The 19,190-nt window shown below is 48.1% G+C and overlaps 1 protein-coding gene across 1 annotated transcript in view; it reads right to left on the bottom strand.

Moving 5' to 3' along the window:
* Nucleotides 1–14,406, bottom strand: part of Eya2 (EYA transcriptional coactivator and phosphatase 2) — a 176,700-nt gene extending 162,294 nt beyond the window's left edge. The window contains exon 1 of the mRNA NM_001271963.1: nt 14,170–14,406. The gene's annotated coding sequence lies outside the window, so the exon portion shown is untranslated. The remainder of the gene's footprint in view (nt 1–14,169) is intronic.
* Between the last annotated feature and the right edge of the window lie 4,784 nt (nt 14,407–19,190).

The raw sequence follows: 19,190 nt of genomic DNA, 5'->3' as shown, positions 1-19,190 counted from the left end.
TTATCCGTGATGAGCCGTGATCAGGGAAACTCCTGAGAAACACATAAAGCTGGGGAGAGCTGATTGCTCCTTGGAAGACTCTCTGTCCGGCCCCGGGAGGCCTGAGGCCTGCTTTTTCCTGGAAACAACATTTAACATCTTCTGGCATCCTTTTGGTCAGGATTTAGTCAAAAGAAAAAGAATTTCGACAGAGGGGGAGAGTGAAGTTAGGGTCTGTTGTCTGAAATGAGATGCCCAGGACCTGTCGTGTGTGCACCGAGGAGCCCGAAGGGGTTCCTCATTGGGACTGGAAATTCAGGACCTTTCTCATAAAAATCAAGGTTGCAGTGTCTTTTGGAAAGTCAAAACACCTGGCAGATGGGGCCTGTTCCTGGACTAATTGGCACACCCAGTCCCTCTCTGGCAGATCTGAGCAGCCCATCCCCATTAGACTAAGCCATTCTTTCTCTCTCTCTCTCTCTCTCTCTCTCTCTCTCTCTCTCTCTCTCTCTCTGTGTGTGTGTGTGTGTGTGTGTGACAGAGAGAGAGAGAGAGAGAGAGAGAGAGAGAGAGAGACTGTCTACATAACCCTGGCTGTCTTGAACTCACTATGTAGACCAGGCTGGACTCAAATTCAGAGATTTGCCTGCCTCCCAAGTGCTAGGATTAAAAGCGTGCACCACCACACCCAGTTAAGCGTTGTATATTTTTAAAAACTCATGTCTAGATACACCATTTCTTATTTCAGCTGGTTGAGACAGAATAGGTTCTGAGCGGGGCCCTACAGATCTCCTCCCTCTGCTGTGACCTCCTCCCTGCAGCTCTACCCACACTGAATCCCAGGGCTTCTTCTAGAAGACTGCTGTCTCTCCTTCAGCCCTAGGCTCATGAGGTCTCCCTCTGCTGGGCTCTAACCGCCCACCCCATAGGCTTGTCACCCTGTGACATTTTATGTCACTCACACACCTCTGTTACATTGTTTCTTTTATTTAATTACAACTCTTTGAGGGATAGCTTGTGTGCTTGGCCTCATGGTGCTTTGTGTGTGTGTGTCACATGTGTGCATATGGGGGCCAGCATCCAGTGCCTTCTACCAGTTTCTCTACCTTCTTTTTTAAGACAGGGTCTCTCATTGTCTTAGAGCTCCCTGATTGGCTAGGCTGGCTGGGCCCGGGAGTCCCAGGAATCCTGTCTCTGCCCCCAGTGCTGCACCTAGGGTTTTACCTAAAACATTTTCTACAATAGGAAGCCGAGGGCAGGAAGTGAACAGAGACTCTTCAGTGAGTCCCAGCAGCTGGGTCCTCGGAGAAAGTGCGAAGTCTCTACTCTGACTGTGTAACAACAGGCTAGGGCCGCCCATGCCTCAGTTTCTCATTGTGGCCACTCATCCGCAGGGGCTCTAACTCTCAATCCCCATAGAGGACTCCTGGGAACTTCCAGCCAGGGCAGGGGGAGTGTACTGTGTACTGGCTGGTTTTGTGTGTCAACCAGAAGTTATCACAGAGAAAGGAACTTCAGTTGGGGAAATGCCTCCATGAGATCCAACTGTAAGGCATTTTCTCAATTAGTGATCATGGGGGTAGGATCCCCTGTGGGTGGTGCCATCCCTGGGCTGGTAGTCTTGGGTTCTAAAGAGAGCAGGCTGAGCAAGACAGAGGAAGCAAGCCAGTAAGTAACATCCCTCCATGACTTCTGCATCAGCTCCTGCTTCCTGACCTGCTCGAGTTCCAGTCCTGACTTCCTTGGTGATGAACAGCAATGTGGAAGTGTAAGACGAATAAACCCTTTCCTCCCCAACTTGCTTCTTGGTCGTGATGTTTGTGCAGGAATAGAAAGCCTGACTGAGACAGGGAGTCAGAAGCAAGAGTCTTGGCATTGGTCTTAGCCAGTTCTAAGAATCTGAGCCCCTCTCCAAGTCGTTTCTGTACCCCAGGTCCTTTCCCACTTTTCACCCCTAAATGAGCCTGGGAACATTTATGTCCAACAGAAAGCCAGGATTCCCACGGCTGAATGTTCTTTTCCCTCAGTAGGTAATCAACAATCTCTAACAACTGCTGTGGGTTGGGTGTCTCCCAGCACAGATCACGTCTGTGACCTCCATTACCATCACTTGATCAAGAGGGAAACTGAGGCAGCCCAGGGTTGCCAGACCAGCAAGCGCAGTTATCACAATGCTTCCATCCGTGACAGACTGCATACACAACCACGCCCTGTACGATTGCAGTGGAGCCTAAAGATCCCCTTGGCCGGGTGACATCATGGCCCTTGAATCACCGCAGTGAGGCACAGTCTTGTTAGGTGGTTGGCATTGGTATAAAGCATCCCACGGAGACTTCAGGATAAACACACAGCTCGCACGGTTACTCGCAGCACATCAGACTTGACAGAAACAATAAACCGCCCGTCAGCGCCCCAGGACCGGCGTCTGCTACCTCACATAGCCATTGGAGCGTGTGCACTGTACACACCAGAGCAGCCTTGGCCTTCACATTCACTGTCAGCATCTGGATTGGGTGCAGCAACCATTCAGCGTCGATTTGTGTAAATGCACACGGCTTTTGCACAGGAGCTAACCTGCGTAATGACTCACTCCTCAGAGTGAACCCCAGTGTATGGCCAAGGTAGATGGCGTCGGACCCCAGCTCACCGATCCCCACCCACATCATGGTGAACCTGAGGCTAGGAGAGAACACAAATGAAGCTTTGTAGGAAAAGGTAGGGGAAGGCTCAGCTCCTATGATGCCTGAGGCAGAAGAAGGTGAGAACCGACTCCCACAAGCTGTCCCCTGACCTCCCCATAGGAGACCCACCCCCACAAATGCAATTTGATTTTTTTTAACTACAAAATTGTGACTAAAGAACTTTTACCTCTTCTGCACACCTTTAACTAGTTTGTCTATGACACAGTTAAGTCTGGGGGTGGGGCAGGAGCTGACTTCTTTCTGGGGTGCTAGAGGCCGGGCAGTCTAGCAATCAGAAAACATACCTCTAGACCCAGCTCTCCCACACAAAGCCTGGCTCGACTCCCTGCTCTGTGTGCTTGAATGGCCACAGTTCCTGCCCTTGGCTCATCTATAATAGTGACAGTTAGCATGAGGCAGAGATGAGCTTGTGTCGGCAACCATTCAGGGCTGGGTCTTTCCCAGGGAAATGTTCAGACTATTGCAGCCAACACCGTATGTGCCCAAAGCTGGGCCACACACACGTGTACGCATGTACCATGCAACTGCTCACTCAGATGAGAGCAGTCGTGGTTGTAGGCCTAGATAGCCATTACTGACAGCTTCGGGCACCTGATGCACTTCATTGTGTGCCCCAGAGTGCAGAACGGCAAATCTCAATAGTATGGGAGTCTTGTATTTTGGGGAGATTTTTAGGGATAAAATATTTCACTGTTTTATTTTATTTCAATTTTCTGAGACAGGGTTTTGCTATAGAGCCTAGGATAGCCCCCACATCCAGTGCTTCCTGCCTCTACCTCTCAAGCACTCCATATTGCACCATGCCTGGATTAAAGTATTTCCTTTCTTCCTTCCTGCCTTCCTCCTTCACTCCCTTCCTCCCTTCCTCCCTTTCTTTCCTCTTTCCTCATATTTGGTTTTTTTTCGTGTGAGTATACATATATATGAATACTGTATGCACATGATGTATTTGTAAGTAAATGCTCTTACATATAAAAACAAACAACAGGAACAACAAAAACCAACCAAAACCAACCAACCAAAAACACCCCTCTATGCTCTTGCTATAGAGCCTAGGATAGCCCCAAAATCCAGTACTTCCTGTCCCTGCCTTCCAAGTGCTCCATATTCTACCATGCCTGGAATAAAGTATTGCCTTCCTCCTTTCTTCCTCTCCTCCTTCCCTCCTTTCTTCTTTCTTTTTCTTTGTTGTCATATATACACATACACATACATATGGAGGATGGTGGTTCTCTGTGTAGCTCTAGCTGTCCTGGAACTCACAGAGACCCACCTACCTCTGCCTCACAAGTGCTGGGATCAGATGTGTGTGCCACATGCCTGGTCCCAAAGAAACAATTTTTTTTCTAAGAAAAATGTATTGGTTCTTAAATGCCACAGAAACCCTGGCTGGTTTAACTAAAAAAATCAAAAACAAAAACAACAAAAACCTTCCATGAGTGTCTCCAATTGTGGCACAGACAAACAAGGGGTTGTTTTGGTTGGTTATTTTTTGTTGTTGCTGGGTTTTTGTTGTTGTTGTTTTCCATGTAAGAGCATTTACTTGTAAATACACCATGTGCTTACAGTATCCACAGGGGCCAGAAGAGGGTGCCTGACCTGGAATCAGAGAGACAGGCAGTTGTGAGTCTCCAGGTGGGAGTTGGGGACCAAACCCAGGTCCTCTGGAAGAGCAGCCAGTGCCCTCAACCCCTGAGCCATCTCTCCAGCCCCCTACCATAAAGACTTTGGGGGAGAGGATCAAACTTTGTGTAAATGTACGGCACATGAAAACTTGGTGAGGTTTTAAATCTACAACTCGCCCAGCCCTTCTCTGAATATCCAGATGACCTCAACCTCTAATTCCCTCGAGATTTCATTCTTCAACATTCCAAAGCCCAGGGATGCTTCATGCTCCAAGGAAAACAAAAGAGAAAACCTCTGACGCTTTCCTACAACAGCCCCCCTGAACCCGTAGGTTATCAGCATTATGAGAGGGGAAACTGAGGCAGAACTAGGCTTTGAAAAGAGGCAGTCGGGCTCTCAGGTCTTGACTGTCAACAACGTATTCACTCCACTGTCTGTAAAGTCTGTGGAAGAACGTGGCTGAGATTCAGTTAACTCAGGGAGGTGATGAAGTCTGGATCACTCTGAGGTGGAACCACAGAGGGCTGGTGCGGTGGCACTAGCTGGCCAGTAAGCCCCAGGGAGCCGCCATGTGTCTTTGGCATTAGGAGAACATCTTTTGTTTTCTTTTTCAGCTCCTTACTGGTTTGTTAAATAGAGCAAGAACCTCTTTTTTTCTTCTTCTTCTTCTTGTGACTTCCCTTTCATTTAAATGGGAAAACATACATTTCAAAGACATTCAATAGCTGTGTTGAAGTCTTGGGCTCAGTCACAATGTCCCCATTGTGGCGAGAGGACTCCCTGGCCTTTAAGCTCGGGTTATAAAAATTTGGTCTGAGCCCAAAGTCTGGCTTTAATAGAATATTTTAATTTTGTTTAATGAATATTATTTTAAGTCTATTTGGCAGTTTAAAAATGTGTTCTTTTATTTTCAAATTAAGCTTTATCCGTGACCTGTGCTTTCTTGGGGGTGCGGGTGCAGCGTGCAGTCAGGGTGATAATGATACAAGCTACCATTTATTGAGTGCTTACTATGTGCCAAACGCCCTGTGAATGTGTGCCACCTCATTTAACATGCTCAGTCTTTTCAGGAACAGCAACTGTGCCCAGAGGTGGCAGGGCAAGGGCACCGCCAGTGGCCAAGATTCACACCAGCTCTGTCTGAGTCTGGGGCCTGTGCTCTCAACCACAGCCCACGCTCTCACCACACAGATCCGCTGTTGCCAGGCACCCTGCTGGCCTCCAGTGCAACGCCCTGTCATCCTTACAGCTGGCTTATTAAATGAGCAGGACCACAAAGCCGAGAGCCTCTTGCCAGTGACATCTTTACATTTTCACCACAGCTGATGGCCAAGATCCTCATTAACAGTATCCTGCCCCGTTTTACAGAGTAGGAAACTGAGGAACAATGAGCTAAGTCATCAACCTCAGGACACACAGCTTTCGATTCATGATCATAGCAGGATTAGCTCTGGTCATCGTTCGAGCTCCACCCACTGCTGGTACAAACACTTTGTCATATTAACTTAATCTCTACAGAAAGGCGCTTTATAATCCCTGTTGTGCAATTGGGGACACTGACAGGTGGGTAAATGATGTGTGGTGACATCAACTCCACCAGCCCATAGTTTCTGCTCCCAATCTCCACTGTACTTAAGAATATATATTTATATTAATTATATTATTAAATCTTATTATATTATATTTATCCTATATCATATTAATATATTAATCTAATTAATATCACACACACACATATATGACCAGCAAGGCTCCCATTTAGGGAAAACTGATTCTCCCCCTCCCCACCCCCCCATGCCATTTTCTAGAGGAGCATCGAGCAATTGTCAGGGCGTATCCCACGGATGCCAAGTTCACTTTGGGGCACAGAAGCTGGCACCCCACACTTGCTGAGCTGGGCTCCTCGGGATGAGCATCTGCAGCATTGCTTTTATCTCTTCTCCTTCATCTGCTGTGGGAGCTGGAGGAAGCTCTGGAGAAAGGTCTAGGAGTCACAGCAATACCTTCTGTCTACCCCAGGATCATCAGGACCACGACAGAGATACAATTCCAGGACACTGGAGTCCTGTTCTTGTCTATCTGTCTCTCTGACCCTAGATAGGGAAGTGTCACTAAGGTAAGGACAAGAACAAAGGCTCCAAGAAACACGGCGCGTCTTTGGAATGGTTTATGAAATACTCAACACACACCCTCTTGTCAATGAACTTTATCCTGCCATACTGCAATGGGTCAGGGGTCAACACATTTTGTTCTCAAGGGCCACAGCCAGTGTGTCAGGCTCCGTGGGCTGCATAGTCCCAGTAGTAACACTGAGGTCATCATAGTGTGACTGCACCTGGGCACAGCCAGCTGCAGGGTTACAGACCAGCCAGGTTGCAGGCGTCAACAGCCTCTCGCTCCAAACAGGCCTGGCTTCCACAGGGCAGGAGCCAAGGCTCTGTGAGTATAGCATCCTCTTCCTCTTCTGAGCCCTCTATTCTGACTCCCCACGAATACCCATAAAGCAACACAGGGGGACTGACTTTAAAATCTGCCTCTCCAGGGCCTACACGGAATCTGCCTGTTCTAGGGGCTCAGGATCAGAACTGGATGTAATTCTGGCTCTGGCACAGGCTGTAGGACTCTGACCATGCATCTCCATCTGTAAAATGGAGATAATAACAGCCTTCTCTATCCAGAAACAAAGCGAAATATTTCTTAAGTGTAGCTCCTGGCACAGAGCACATCTTCAATAAACAGGGGCAATTGGCTGTTGCCAGCGACTCTGGCACTGGCAACACTTTAAAAAAAATGTTTCACTGGAAAAAATATTTTTAAAAAGGCAGACAAAGTTTCCAAAGCAAGTTTTAAAAGTTACCCTGAGGGTCCCGGGGGGGGGGTGTCAGAAAACACCCCGCCCTGGATCAAACCACCAGTTACCCTCCCCGTGCCTCTGCCTCCCAGGTTTGCATCTCAGTCCCTGTACCAGTCCCTTTCTTGTGATGTCTGAGCAGTGTGGAGACATCCCATGAGTTTCAGACATCTGCTGAGACTAAGGCATCCTTCCCCCATGCGTCCCCCTTCCCTCAGTATCCCACCGGCTAGCTTCTGGGGGTGGGGTGGGGTGGGGTTCAGTCTCCTCAGTAAGAGGAGAGCGCACCTGAACTCAGAATCTTCACAGACCGGAGGTTGAATAATCCCCTCAGCTTCATTCTTTGTCACGGCTGGCTGGGGCCAAAACTTAGGCAACATGGCTACAAGTCACAACTTGTTTTGCCACTTGAGACCACGCATCCCAGCAGAGCAGCCAGCCTGAACTTCCCCCTTGCCTTCTCAGTGATGAAAAAGGCCAGAAGTACAGGATCCTCCCCCGAACCTACCCCTTCCCAACCGAGTGGGTCCTCAGTCCTTTGCTGGAGAGATAAACGAAGCTAGAACATTCCTAAACAAAAAGTCGGCATATGTGTAAATAGTGCACACCCACAAAAGCAAACAACCTCTTTGGGCTAACACCTTTTCTGTCTCTCAGAAGAGGCTTAATCCCTCTGTGGAATTCCCATCAGCACCTGGGTTGGTACCAAAGTCAGGGTCATGAAGATACACTCTCTGTGGATTTCAGGAAGGCAAGGCAAGGGCTTGTCTTCACACTGTGTTCCCCACATTTAAAAACAAAATCACAGAAACAAAAAAGAAAGATATGGGAAACTGTTACTATTTCAACCACAAAGTGAGCACCGCTAGAAAACTGATCAGGAGACCCCAGGGCACTGTAGTCTCTGATTCTCACAGATCGGAATATCCGGAGGCGTTATCAGTGGTGACGGACAAACCCAGAACCCAATTTTTCTCTAGAACGGGTGAAAAAGTTCCCGAGGAGACCGCCATTCCAGACTCTGTCTCCTTTTTACCACAAGACGTCTTTGCTGCTCCTGGGAGAGCACAGATCTAGTCAAGAGCAGAAGCGCCCTCCCTGCCCCCATCCCCTTCTGTGTCCAATTCAACCAAACGCGTCTAACAGGCAGGAATTCAGACTTGGCTCCGGAGAGAGTGCCGGTGGTTTTGCCCTGTTTTGGTGACCTTCAGTGCCTTATGTATGCACTTGGAGCCTATGACCTAATACACGTTGGTTTGGCTTCTCTTCTCGTCCTAGCAGCCTGTAAAAAGCTATGGAGAATTCCCCGTGTTTTCTCATTTGGGTCAAGAAAATAAAATCGATATCTAAGTAACCTTTTTAAAAATTTAAAGGCCTGTACAGCCCCCAAACCACGGAGTGTTTACACCTGGAAGGTGGTTGTCTCTCAGAGCCTCTTAAAGGTGCGAGATCTGGTAACCGCGCCTCCCTAAGAAGCAGCTAAGAGGGACTTTTTTTTTTTTTGACCTAAGCCAAACAATGACATTTAAAACTCACGTTAAAGCAATTACCATGCAGGATCTGCCCGTGTTTTTCCCATTTCTTAAACAGAAGTGTGTATGTTTTCACATAGTTTCCTGCTGTGATTTTTCTTTCTTGGCAAACCCACGCCGTACCATGAAACCCAAAGTATTCACATTGCAGGGACAATAATGGTGGAAACAGACCCAGCTGTCTCTGCCGTCGTCATTTTTCTTTACAAAATTAAAATGTCTACTGGCTAACGCATGGTATATTTCAGGTCTGAAAAAACGCTGCTTAGGAGATGGGCAGAGGAATGACAGGAACCCCACTCTAGAGGGCTTAAGGAGTTGTGTGTTCCTCCACGTGTGGAAGTCCAGAGCCTCATTCTTTGCAGGATGGAGGGGTTGACTTCCATCATTTCTCTTCCAATTACAATCCCTAAGAGCTGAGTGTTCCCTGAATGAATGAACACAAGCAGATATATGCTCGTCTTGGTTACCCAGTCTAAGAATCCACAGACTTTTAAAAGTTACTAGATAACTAGACAGAAGGGGAAAGTTGGACGCTCTTGACATCACACACGTTTTCTGGTACAGGCACAGCACTATGACAGAATAGCTCTTAACCTCTGTTAAATTCTTCACACATTTTAAAAGATGTTTAAGTTGGCGCTATCTTACACTGACATTCCTGTTTCAAATTTCGGCGTAGATTCGAAAGTACAAATTCACATATCAAAACACCAGGAGCTGGAGGCACATCTGTGTTGGAAGGGCACTGTACTTTCGAGAAGGCAGAGAGCAGGAAGCTGTGGCCCTGTTCTCAGTAGGACGGCGGGCTGAGACCCTGGGTTCCCTACACCCACTCTGCTCCCCTCCCAAGGCTGCACCCCTCAGGCCCTACTGACCACAAGTCTGCCTGTCCCCACATTCGGGCCACACTGATGGCATCCCTTGACATTCTAAGTGGCCAAGACGAACCGCTCCTGTTACCCGACTCTCGAGACCACCTGTTCCAAATTACTTTGTCCTCCAAATATTTATAATTGAACTCCAGACCAGCACCCACCCGTAGCAATACAATACAGCGCCTTCCGGTAAAGCTGACCCGAGCTGTGCCTACCGTAACATTTAGGGCCTTCTCTCTGCCGGTAAATTTATTGACTCATTTTAGGAACAGAACTAGACAGTGTTAATATAAAAGGGACAAATTAAATTAACCCTCGTAAATAAACAGCTATTCTCCTTGACAGAACCAGACCCAAACGGCTGAACATGAGTGCCAAGGTTTCTATTCTTGTTTTCTAAATACCGAGTATAATTCCCTTCTATTTAAAATAACAGCAAAAAAAACCAAACCAAAAACAAAGGAGGAGGATAAAAAGAAGAAAAAGAAGAGGAGGAGGAGGAAGAAGAAAAAGAAGAGGAAGAGGTGGAGGAAGAGGAGGAGGAGGAGGAGAAGGAGAAGAAGAAGAGGAGGAGGAGGAGGAAGAAGAGGAAGAAGAAGAGGAGGAAGAGGAAGAGGAGGAAGAAGAAGAGGAAGAGGAGGAGGAGGAGGAGGAAGAAGAAGAGGAGGAAGAGGAAGAGGAGGAAGAAGAAGAGGAAGAGGAGGAGGAGGAGGAGGAGGAGGAGGAGGAGGAAGAAGAAGAAGAAGAAGAAGAAGAAGAAGAAGAAGAAGAAGAAGAAGAAGAAGAAGAAGAAGAAGAAGAAGAAGAAGAAACAAAAACGTAACCAGGGCAGCTACAGAAGATAATTTGTTCTCTGTATGTTCAGAATCATGCAAGCTGAACGTCACCCTCCAAGGGCAAGGGGAGAAGGGTTTAACAATGTGTGTTTCTATAAGAGAGTCTTAAGTGTGGTCTATAAATGAGAAAAATGCTATTAATGTCACTTCCTTGAAAGTGAGAAGAAAAAGGTGAAAACACACACACACACACACACACACACACACACACACACACACACACACACACACACAGAGCTTCCTTCAGCTCTAGGTAAACCAGGTAGGTACTTTCCTAGTTCTGAATTACAGCTACAGAGACGTTGCTCCTGTGGGTCAATTATGATGACCAGGCCGATCTGTAGCCAGTTGTCATTTCAAGTTTGGTCCCCGATGGAGGATTTACCCTCCCTGGATTAGAAGGCATTAGGCAAACACCATTAGGCCAGTACTGTCACTGGCAAATTCTCCACTAATTGTTTGTCCCACCAGAAGTCTCTCTCTCTCTCTCTCTCTCTCTCTCTCTCTCTCTCTCTGTGTGTGTGTGTGTGTGTGTGGGGGGGGGGGGTATTTGGGACTCTTGAGTGGCCTTGGATGCAGAGGAGGAAGTGGGGTGCTCAGAGTCCGTGAGTCTGGAATCAGGAAGAGTGTTGAGAGTGAGCGAGGAATGAGAGTGTGTGTGTTCTGTCAACAAGCCATGTTTTCTCAACTCGAGGGTTAAGTCTCTGTAAAGGGTTCCTTCTGGGCAAACGCCTTCCACCCCTTATTCAGTACAAACAGCAAGAGAAATGTTTCCTGCCCACAGCAGAACTCAGTCTTGGTGACAGGCAGAAAGTGTGGCGTCTGGGAGTGACCCTCAGCCCCCTCTGCCTGAAACCTTGAGATCAGGAGGCCCACAAAGCTAAGCAATCCTCCCCCTTCAGAAGCCTCCGGCAAGGGAATTCTCTCCCTTAAGGAATTTCTGTCTCCCTTTGTATCTGGTGCCCAGGTGAGAGTCAGGTAAATGTATCCCTGGCCACGTGACAGGAAGCAACACACACACACACACACACACACACACACACACACACACACACACCCCTCAGGGCTTTGGACACTGCCTGAAAGCTAGACTGAGCATCCTTTATGGGCAGGAGGCCTGCCCAGCAAGGACCAGCCCCTGATACAACTCCAGTTCACATCATCCTCTTAGATGCAGGGGCTTCAGCAGCTGACCCAGCTGAGCAAGACCTCTCCCCTCCCTTCCTTTCCTGACAGCCATTGCCTGTTTCCCTGCTCAGAAAGGCATCTGTTGTGGGTCACCCTGGAACCCCACTCGCTCTCAGTGAGGGCCTGTTCTTTCGCTGTATGACAAGTTTATTGCTGGCTTAATGAGTTTCCAAAGGGGCATCGCAGCTGAGGACACCCAACACACATCTGGTGATGGTGGTGGGGACAGAGAAAGAGTTCTCGTCCTGAGCTCAGCTTGCGCTGGTGACAGTTGGACGGCTGGCTGCTTAGTCCTGGTCTACTCCCGGCACAAATTATCTTTGGGAAAAAAGGCTGAAAAAAAAATAAGGAAATGATTTCTTCTTTGTGGGATGGAGTCATATTGTCGTGGGGGAAACATCTTAAGTGGATGTGCCTGGACTGTGTATAAGGTTTTTCAAACTGCCAGAATCTCCACAGCGTATTCAACCCAATTCTGAAAGTGGCCGGCTACGCCGCAGACCCGTTTTACTGTGGGCTTTTCCACTCTCCCGACAGCAGCTAGCATTTTATCAATTTATCCATCTGGAACAAGACTCAAAATCTCTTACACACGATTTAAAGCAGCAGGCTTCGGCATCTTGGAAGCACAGTACTATGGGTGGTCCCCCATCCCAAATGCTAACTCTGTCACAGGTCAGCAAATCCTGTTTCTTCATGATGTGTTTAACCCAACACAAAGGCACGAAAAGATGCTAGAACGTAGGTCGTTTAAAAACAAGCACTTTTCAAAGTAATATTAAAAAACAATCAGGGCACATATCTTTTAATTTTTACTTCATATTGTTTAGTTATCTGATACTAGGAAAACAATGTATGTGTTTATGGGTTATTTTTATATACTTGGGTGCAGCAGTACACAAGCGCTCCAAGACACAGGAAGAAAATAACATTCTTTGAAGATAAAACAGTTTATCGAGTTGTGAACTAAGATACAAAGGGGCATAGGAACCTAAAAAGTAGTTTAACACACACAAACACACACACACACTCACACAAACAAACACACAAACACACTCCCACACACACTTGCACCATCTCAGGTTCTCTCAGATCTATTCATACATTGTTGTTGGTTTTTTTTTTTTTTCACAACTGCAGATTTTCAAGTTTCAAATCCAAGCTCATTATTATGCTCAGTCACAAACAAGATTCCAAACATTATCATTTCTTACATAAATAGCCCATTAACTTTCCCCAGTCTGAGGATGTCTAAAGACAGGGAAATATTAGGCTTGGGGGACTTACAGATGCTGCAGAGAAGTGGGAAGGGGAGGGCATTCCTTGGGTAAAACGGCACAATGACCCTTGACAAAGATTGTTTTGAAAAGACCCAGCCTTGGTCCCCACGGACAGCTGTGAATGTTGGGGTCTAACACATCTCCGAGGGCTGGTGTCTCTCTTAAGCTGACCCATGCTCTGGTCATAGAAAATTCTTTCATCCTAGCATCAAGGGCTTGTGGAATTAATAGAATCGGCTTCAAATACAACCACTGTCCCCAGTTATAGTTTCCTTGGGGCGGGAGTTCCCGACTCAGACATAATTCAAATGCTTCCCTGGTGTTTGTAAATCCTAGTACTTTCTCTCACTTCGTTAAACCTTCCCACCAGGAGTGGCTTCTGTACCTCGCACGACATATTTATATATAATATCGCGTTATATATTATATATACTTAAAGTCGTTAAAAGTTATGTAGCATTTCAGACTGAGGCGGGAAGAGGGAGGGAGGATAGGCGATAGCGTTTCTGCCTTGCTTTTTCCACAGGCAAGGAGCGAGGGCTGTCAAGTCTGAGCCCTGGGATGGTTTTGGGGCCCAATGTGCCTTGCAAGAAAATCTCACATTCAACTGCGGAGTAAAGAAAGCACTTTGAGGCTTTAGCGATGGGACACCTCTCCCAGTCCTGCTTCCCTAATACTCCGTGAGCGTGAGAGCTGTTTGAAATGCAATGAAGCAGCTAGGGCTAGTCCACAGCTGCCTGGCTATAGTAACTCAGGTCCGCGCGCTCTCCCCTTACTATGAAACCCAGTCTAAGCGTCCTGATGAAAAGTTGTGTTAAGTTTCAGCTTCAGAGTGAGCGCCCTGAGCTGGACCAGTGCGGGCTACAGGATAGTAAAGACTTTTCAAAAGAAAATCGACGTGGGGGAGGCTGGGCCACGGGCCCCAAGTTCCAGCGAGTTGCACAGCTCCTCGGCCACCCACAACCCCAGCCTTCGGACATCAGCTTGTCTCTTGGATCCTTTGGGTACAATCCGAGATTCAGCACGAGTCTCCTGAGTCTCCTCCGAGGCCAAACAACAAACCAAACGCAGAGACCCGGCCGCGTCCTGCACTTGTCCGGCGCACTGGAGTTGCTAACTTCAGTCACTGCGCCCCGCACCCCCCCTCACCTGGAACACAAGGGGAAACTGAGGCCCTGAGACCCAAAGGGATCTCAAGACTGGATCTGCTGCCGGCGGCCGAGTTTCCGCTCCTTTAGTGTCTACGGGGTCCCCGGGAGACGCGGTCCCACCCGGTGTCCCCGAGCGCGGTACTCACCCGCACAGTGCAGAGTCGTCCCGAGCGGGCCAGGCCGGGAGATGGCACGCGGAGCGAATGTCGCAGGGCTGCGGCAGCCTCCTGTGCCGGGGACCGGCCCCCTGTCCCGGCCGCGGGTCTCCTGCGCCCCCGCCGGGCCGCGCCGTGCGTGGGGGCCGCGGGGCGCGGCGCTGGCTCCGGGCGGGGAGTCGGCCCTGCAGTGCGCGCTGCTCTCGCTGCCGCCGCTGCGCTCCCGGAGGAGGGACGCGCCGGCCTCCTCCCTGCGGCGACGCCCACGCCGCCTCCCGGCCCCGCAGCGTCCTCACCGTGGCCAGGCGCGGCCCCAGAGAGTCAGCAGCGCAGACGGGGACCGCACACATGCATTCATCCGCCCATCATCCACCCACCCATCATCTATCTATCTATCTATCTATCTATCCATCCATCCATCCATCCATCCATCCATTCATTCATTCATCCATCCATCCTCCATCCACTCGACTGTCCGTGCCTGGTCAACTGCTCCACTACAATAAGACCAACTCGTTTTCTGTCATCCTGGAACTTTGCATCCACGTTGAGAGTGGGAATCACGAACAAAGAATCCAGGGAAAAAGGCAGCTGAAGAAAGTTGTAAATACCAAGGAGAGGGAAAGAAGGGCTTGTGGGTGGCCGGGCAGCAGAGCGGTCCAGGAAGATGTCTCTGTGGAGGTGTCACCTCAATTACAGGAAAGTGTGAGTGTGAGGGTGAGCGTGTATGTATTAGGCCAGAGGTCAGCAGTACTGTTTTTGTCAATAGCTCTCCCCCCACCCCCCAACGCAAGGTTTCTTTTTGAAGATGGAGGTTTTTGATTCAGGATTCAGCTGGAGGGGCTGGCCAGCAAGCTTGCTCCAGGGATCCTCCTGCCTCTGCCTCTTAGGCGACGCATTATAGGCACCTGCTGCCACGCCTAGCATTTTACTTAGCTACTGGGGATCTGAACTCAAGCCCTTCTGCTAGCATGGTGCTTTAATGACTATGCCATTCCCCAGTCCCAGTGCCTCCCTTATGGGGGCTCAGCTGGCTTCAGATTACTACTGCTGCTGCTCAGATACTGGGACTTCAGGTGTCTCCAAGTCAGGCTTTGGGTCCCTTAGCCAAACCAGTCAGTCTCTGGGCCCCTTATGAGTCCCTAGTGGGAAACTAGAAATGGGCCTCAGCTGGACCCCAGAGGTGAAAGATCTATTCCAAGTTTACACACGCCAGCTTCTTTTGGCTTCTCTAGCTGTGCTCAGGATAGATTAGGTGACTCTGAACTCTGACTTGTTCCAGAAGCTCCTGCTCTAGAAGATCTGATGCCCTCTGCTGGCCTCTGCAAGCACTGCACTCACATGCACAATTCCCCCCCCCCCCCCCAAATACAGACAATAAAAATAAAACTAGGGGCTGGAGGGATAGCTCGACAGTTAAGGGTCCTGTTACTCTTGCAGAAGACCCTGGTTAAGTTCCCAGAACTCACATGGCAGCTAATAGCTATCCTAACCAGGCCTGCACATGGTACACAGACATACGTACAAGCAGGATGCTCATACACAAAAAATCAAATCAAGTCGGAACCAGTTGTGAACCCTTTCCTTGATTTAGAGAGATAATCACCTGTATGTGTAATTCTTTAAAAGGGGTCCCCAAGTGTAGATGGGTCAGGCTCTGGCATTGCTGGCTCTGTCTCCCGTCTTATCTGTTTCCTTCCCACCACAGACACCATACCAGAGCAAGTACCTACCGTTGTCATGGCTGTCCCCACCCAGTGAGGAGGATCTGGGTATGTCCCCACACCACAATAACTCTTTCGCCTTTTAGAAGCAGAGTGAGCATCGGCTCTTGGACTTGATTTTCTCATCCAGAGCTCAGCGGCGAGACTCTTGTATTATTGTATTATTAATAATTATGTATTATTACTGTGTGAATGCTCAGAGCCCACACCACCCAGGCACTTCCCACCGAGGCTGTGGCTGCCCCCAGCCATGTTCCACATATTACCTACCCCCTGGGGTCATCTTAGAAAGCACAACGGTGCACTTGCTTGAGAGTCTCAGAATTCCCTAACAAGGCTTTGACCTGGCCCCTGAACCTCACTTTTTTCTTATAAACAAACAAACAAACAAAAATGTTTTGTTTTAAAGGTTTTTGTTTTAAAATCCCAGACTGAAGGGCTGGGACGAGCGCTCAGCTGGTGAAGTGCTATGGTGCCAGCATTAGGGCCCGACTTTGGATCCTCAGTGTCCATGTAAATAGCTGGGCACTGTGTAATAGCTCACGCGTGTAATTCTAGAGCTGGGGACGCAGAGACAGGGGGATTCATGGGGCTCACTGGCCAGGCAGCCTAGCAGAATCAATATGCTCTAGGTTCGTTCAGTGGGAGATGTCTCTCTCTTAAAAAATAAGGTTAAGAGTGATTGAATGTCTGGCACACACATGCACATGTGCACACACACTACAGCTAGGTGAGGATAGACTGGAATAGGGTGTGTCACATGAATCAGCAGATTGAGTGCAGGTCTCACACTCTCAGATTTAACCAACCCCAGATTGAAAGCATCCGGAGAAAAGGGATTTCGTCTGGACCGAGCATGAACACACATTTGGACTTGGTGGTGCGAGGACGGAGCACCTGAGTCCAGCAGGAAGTTATATGTCTCCAGCCTCACGCTCAGACGTGTTTTTCTTGTCATTATTCCCCAATAAATATGACACAGCAACAATTTCCAGATCCTCTGATCACATTAGGTGCCCAAATAATCTAGAGTTCAAAGTGCACAAGGTGATGCCCAAGACTCTATGCAAATGTTACTCCACTTTACCAAGCACCGGCATATGTAGATGCATACATATGCTATCTGCAAAAGTACATGCTATATGCAAAAGTACATATAAATATCCACCATATACTATGTATAAATCATACACTATACACATGTACACATATATTTACACAATACAAACATATATATATGTATATATATATATATTACATATACATATTTATACACATGAACACATGTACCATATATACACATATACTGTATATATACGTATGCTACATAACACATATACTATATATAAATATATACACATGTACACATATACCATACATATACCATGTACACACATATACATACAGCCATACACAATGCACACATGTACTATATATACATACACCATACACTCTTACACACATATTATATATACATATTTACTGAGTACACATATGCTAGATACATACACACAGATATTATATGTATATAGATATATATTATATACAGACATATGAACAAAGTACACACATACACACACACACACAGAATCAGGATATGAACTTTTCCTTTCTCTGTGGACTGTGTGAGGGAGTCTTGGACATCCAATAACTCAGTTTGAGTTAATGAATCCCGCACCAGAATGGCCTGTTATCTCCCTGAAGCTTCACCAGCCTGAGGCCCCCGAGGTGTGGGTTGGAAGCAGGTGTTTCTTAGCTTCATTTCTCTTTCTCTCAGGGCAGCAGTCTCAGGGCTGCTACCCATTAGTGTCTCCAGGGGACCTTTTAAATCTCTACCCCACACCAATTAACCCAGCCTCTCTGGGGACAGGACTGGGAACTAGCACTTTCCAAAGCCCCTGGGTCATTTCTACAATCAACAGAGAGGGACTCCTAGTCTTTGAGAAGCTCTGAGTGGAAGCCATCCCCCAGCCCTTTGCCTCCATGTTTAACCTGAAAGTGCTAGACCATAGGGCAGGCTCTTAGAATGCCTTGCCTTACTTATCTGCCTTGGAATAGTGGCCCAGCATCTTCCCAGTCAACGTACATGGAAGACCAGATGGACTGTGAAAACCGTGGGCACACTGTATCTTATATACATGTGCACCCTACATACATGTATGTAATCCATATCCTATATCATGCATTCTACACACATACATACTTTATATCCTATACACATACATGTACATCCTACAACACACACGAGTACTTTCAATGCAGAACCATTCCCATTTCCACACACATTCCTTTCCCACCCACAAGATGTCTGCTGGGAAGAAAGCCCTCCGTTTTTTTAATGTTCTCACAGACTTTCGTTCTTTTCAGAAAGGATCTGAGGCAGCAGTAATGGAATAACGATAGCTTAAAGAAAAAGAGCTAACAACGAAACGTTGGGAAGGAAAGGAAGTCAGGGATGAGGTTTGCACACAGAAAGTGCACGGGGAAGTTTGGGTGCTCGTCAGCGGTGAACTGAGAATTAGCCGTGAGCTTCCTGGCTGCCAATGCAAACTGGAAAATGTGATCAGTTACATCGGCATTGCTCCGATTGAAAAGCGCATGCGCACTCCGTGGTTGAAGAAAAGGAACTGAGATCCCGGCTCCTGCGTCATTCCTCCCTCTGTGGGAATTTAGAAGGACCTTGAAGGAGGCCCCACACCTCCAAAAGCTCCGCGGAGTCAAAATTAAAACTAGCCATTTCAGAGCAGCTCACTGTGTGGAAGACAGCCACAAACTAAGTTGCTTGGTCAATCAGGCCTTTAGGAAGGTGACCCACGGGTCCCTACAGATGTGGAAGCATGCCGCAGCACCAGACCAGGAGGCTTGTTACACACTTCTGGGACACAAAAATATTCCCTTACCAAAAGGGGAAAAGAGACGCCTGGGAGATGCTTGCCTACTGGGCAGTGGGGCAACCTGAGTTTGAATGCCCATAACCCACATACAGCCAGACACGGGAGCACACATCTGTAATTCTAGTGGTCCTATGTGAGGTAGGAGCCAGAGAAAGAAACATCCCTGGACACTCGGGATCCAACCAGCCTGGGTCTGCCTAGCAACAAACTGGGAAGTCGCTGTGGCTCCCACGAACAGGGGGTGGGGTGGGGTGGGGTGGGGGGTGGGGTGGGACTCAAATTTTCCCAAACTCAAGAAGGCAAACAGAGGGTTGTTTCATTCCGGCAACCCTCCAGTTAGCAGCCAACAGAGCATCTCTGCTTCTAACACACACCCAGCCGCACAAGGCCCAGC

Source organism: Mus musculus, chromosome 2 (assembly GCF_000001635.26).
Source record: "Mus musculus strain C57BL/6J chromosome 2, GRCm38.p6 C57BL/6J".
Lineage (NCBI taxonomy): Eukaryota > Metazoa > Chordata > Mammalia > Rodentia > Muridae > Mus > Mus musculus.
Note: the sequence above shows the minus strand (reverse complement) of the source record. Positions and strands in the feature narration are given on the sequence as shown.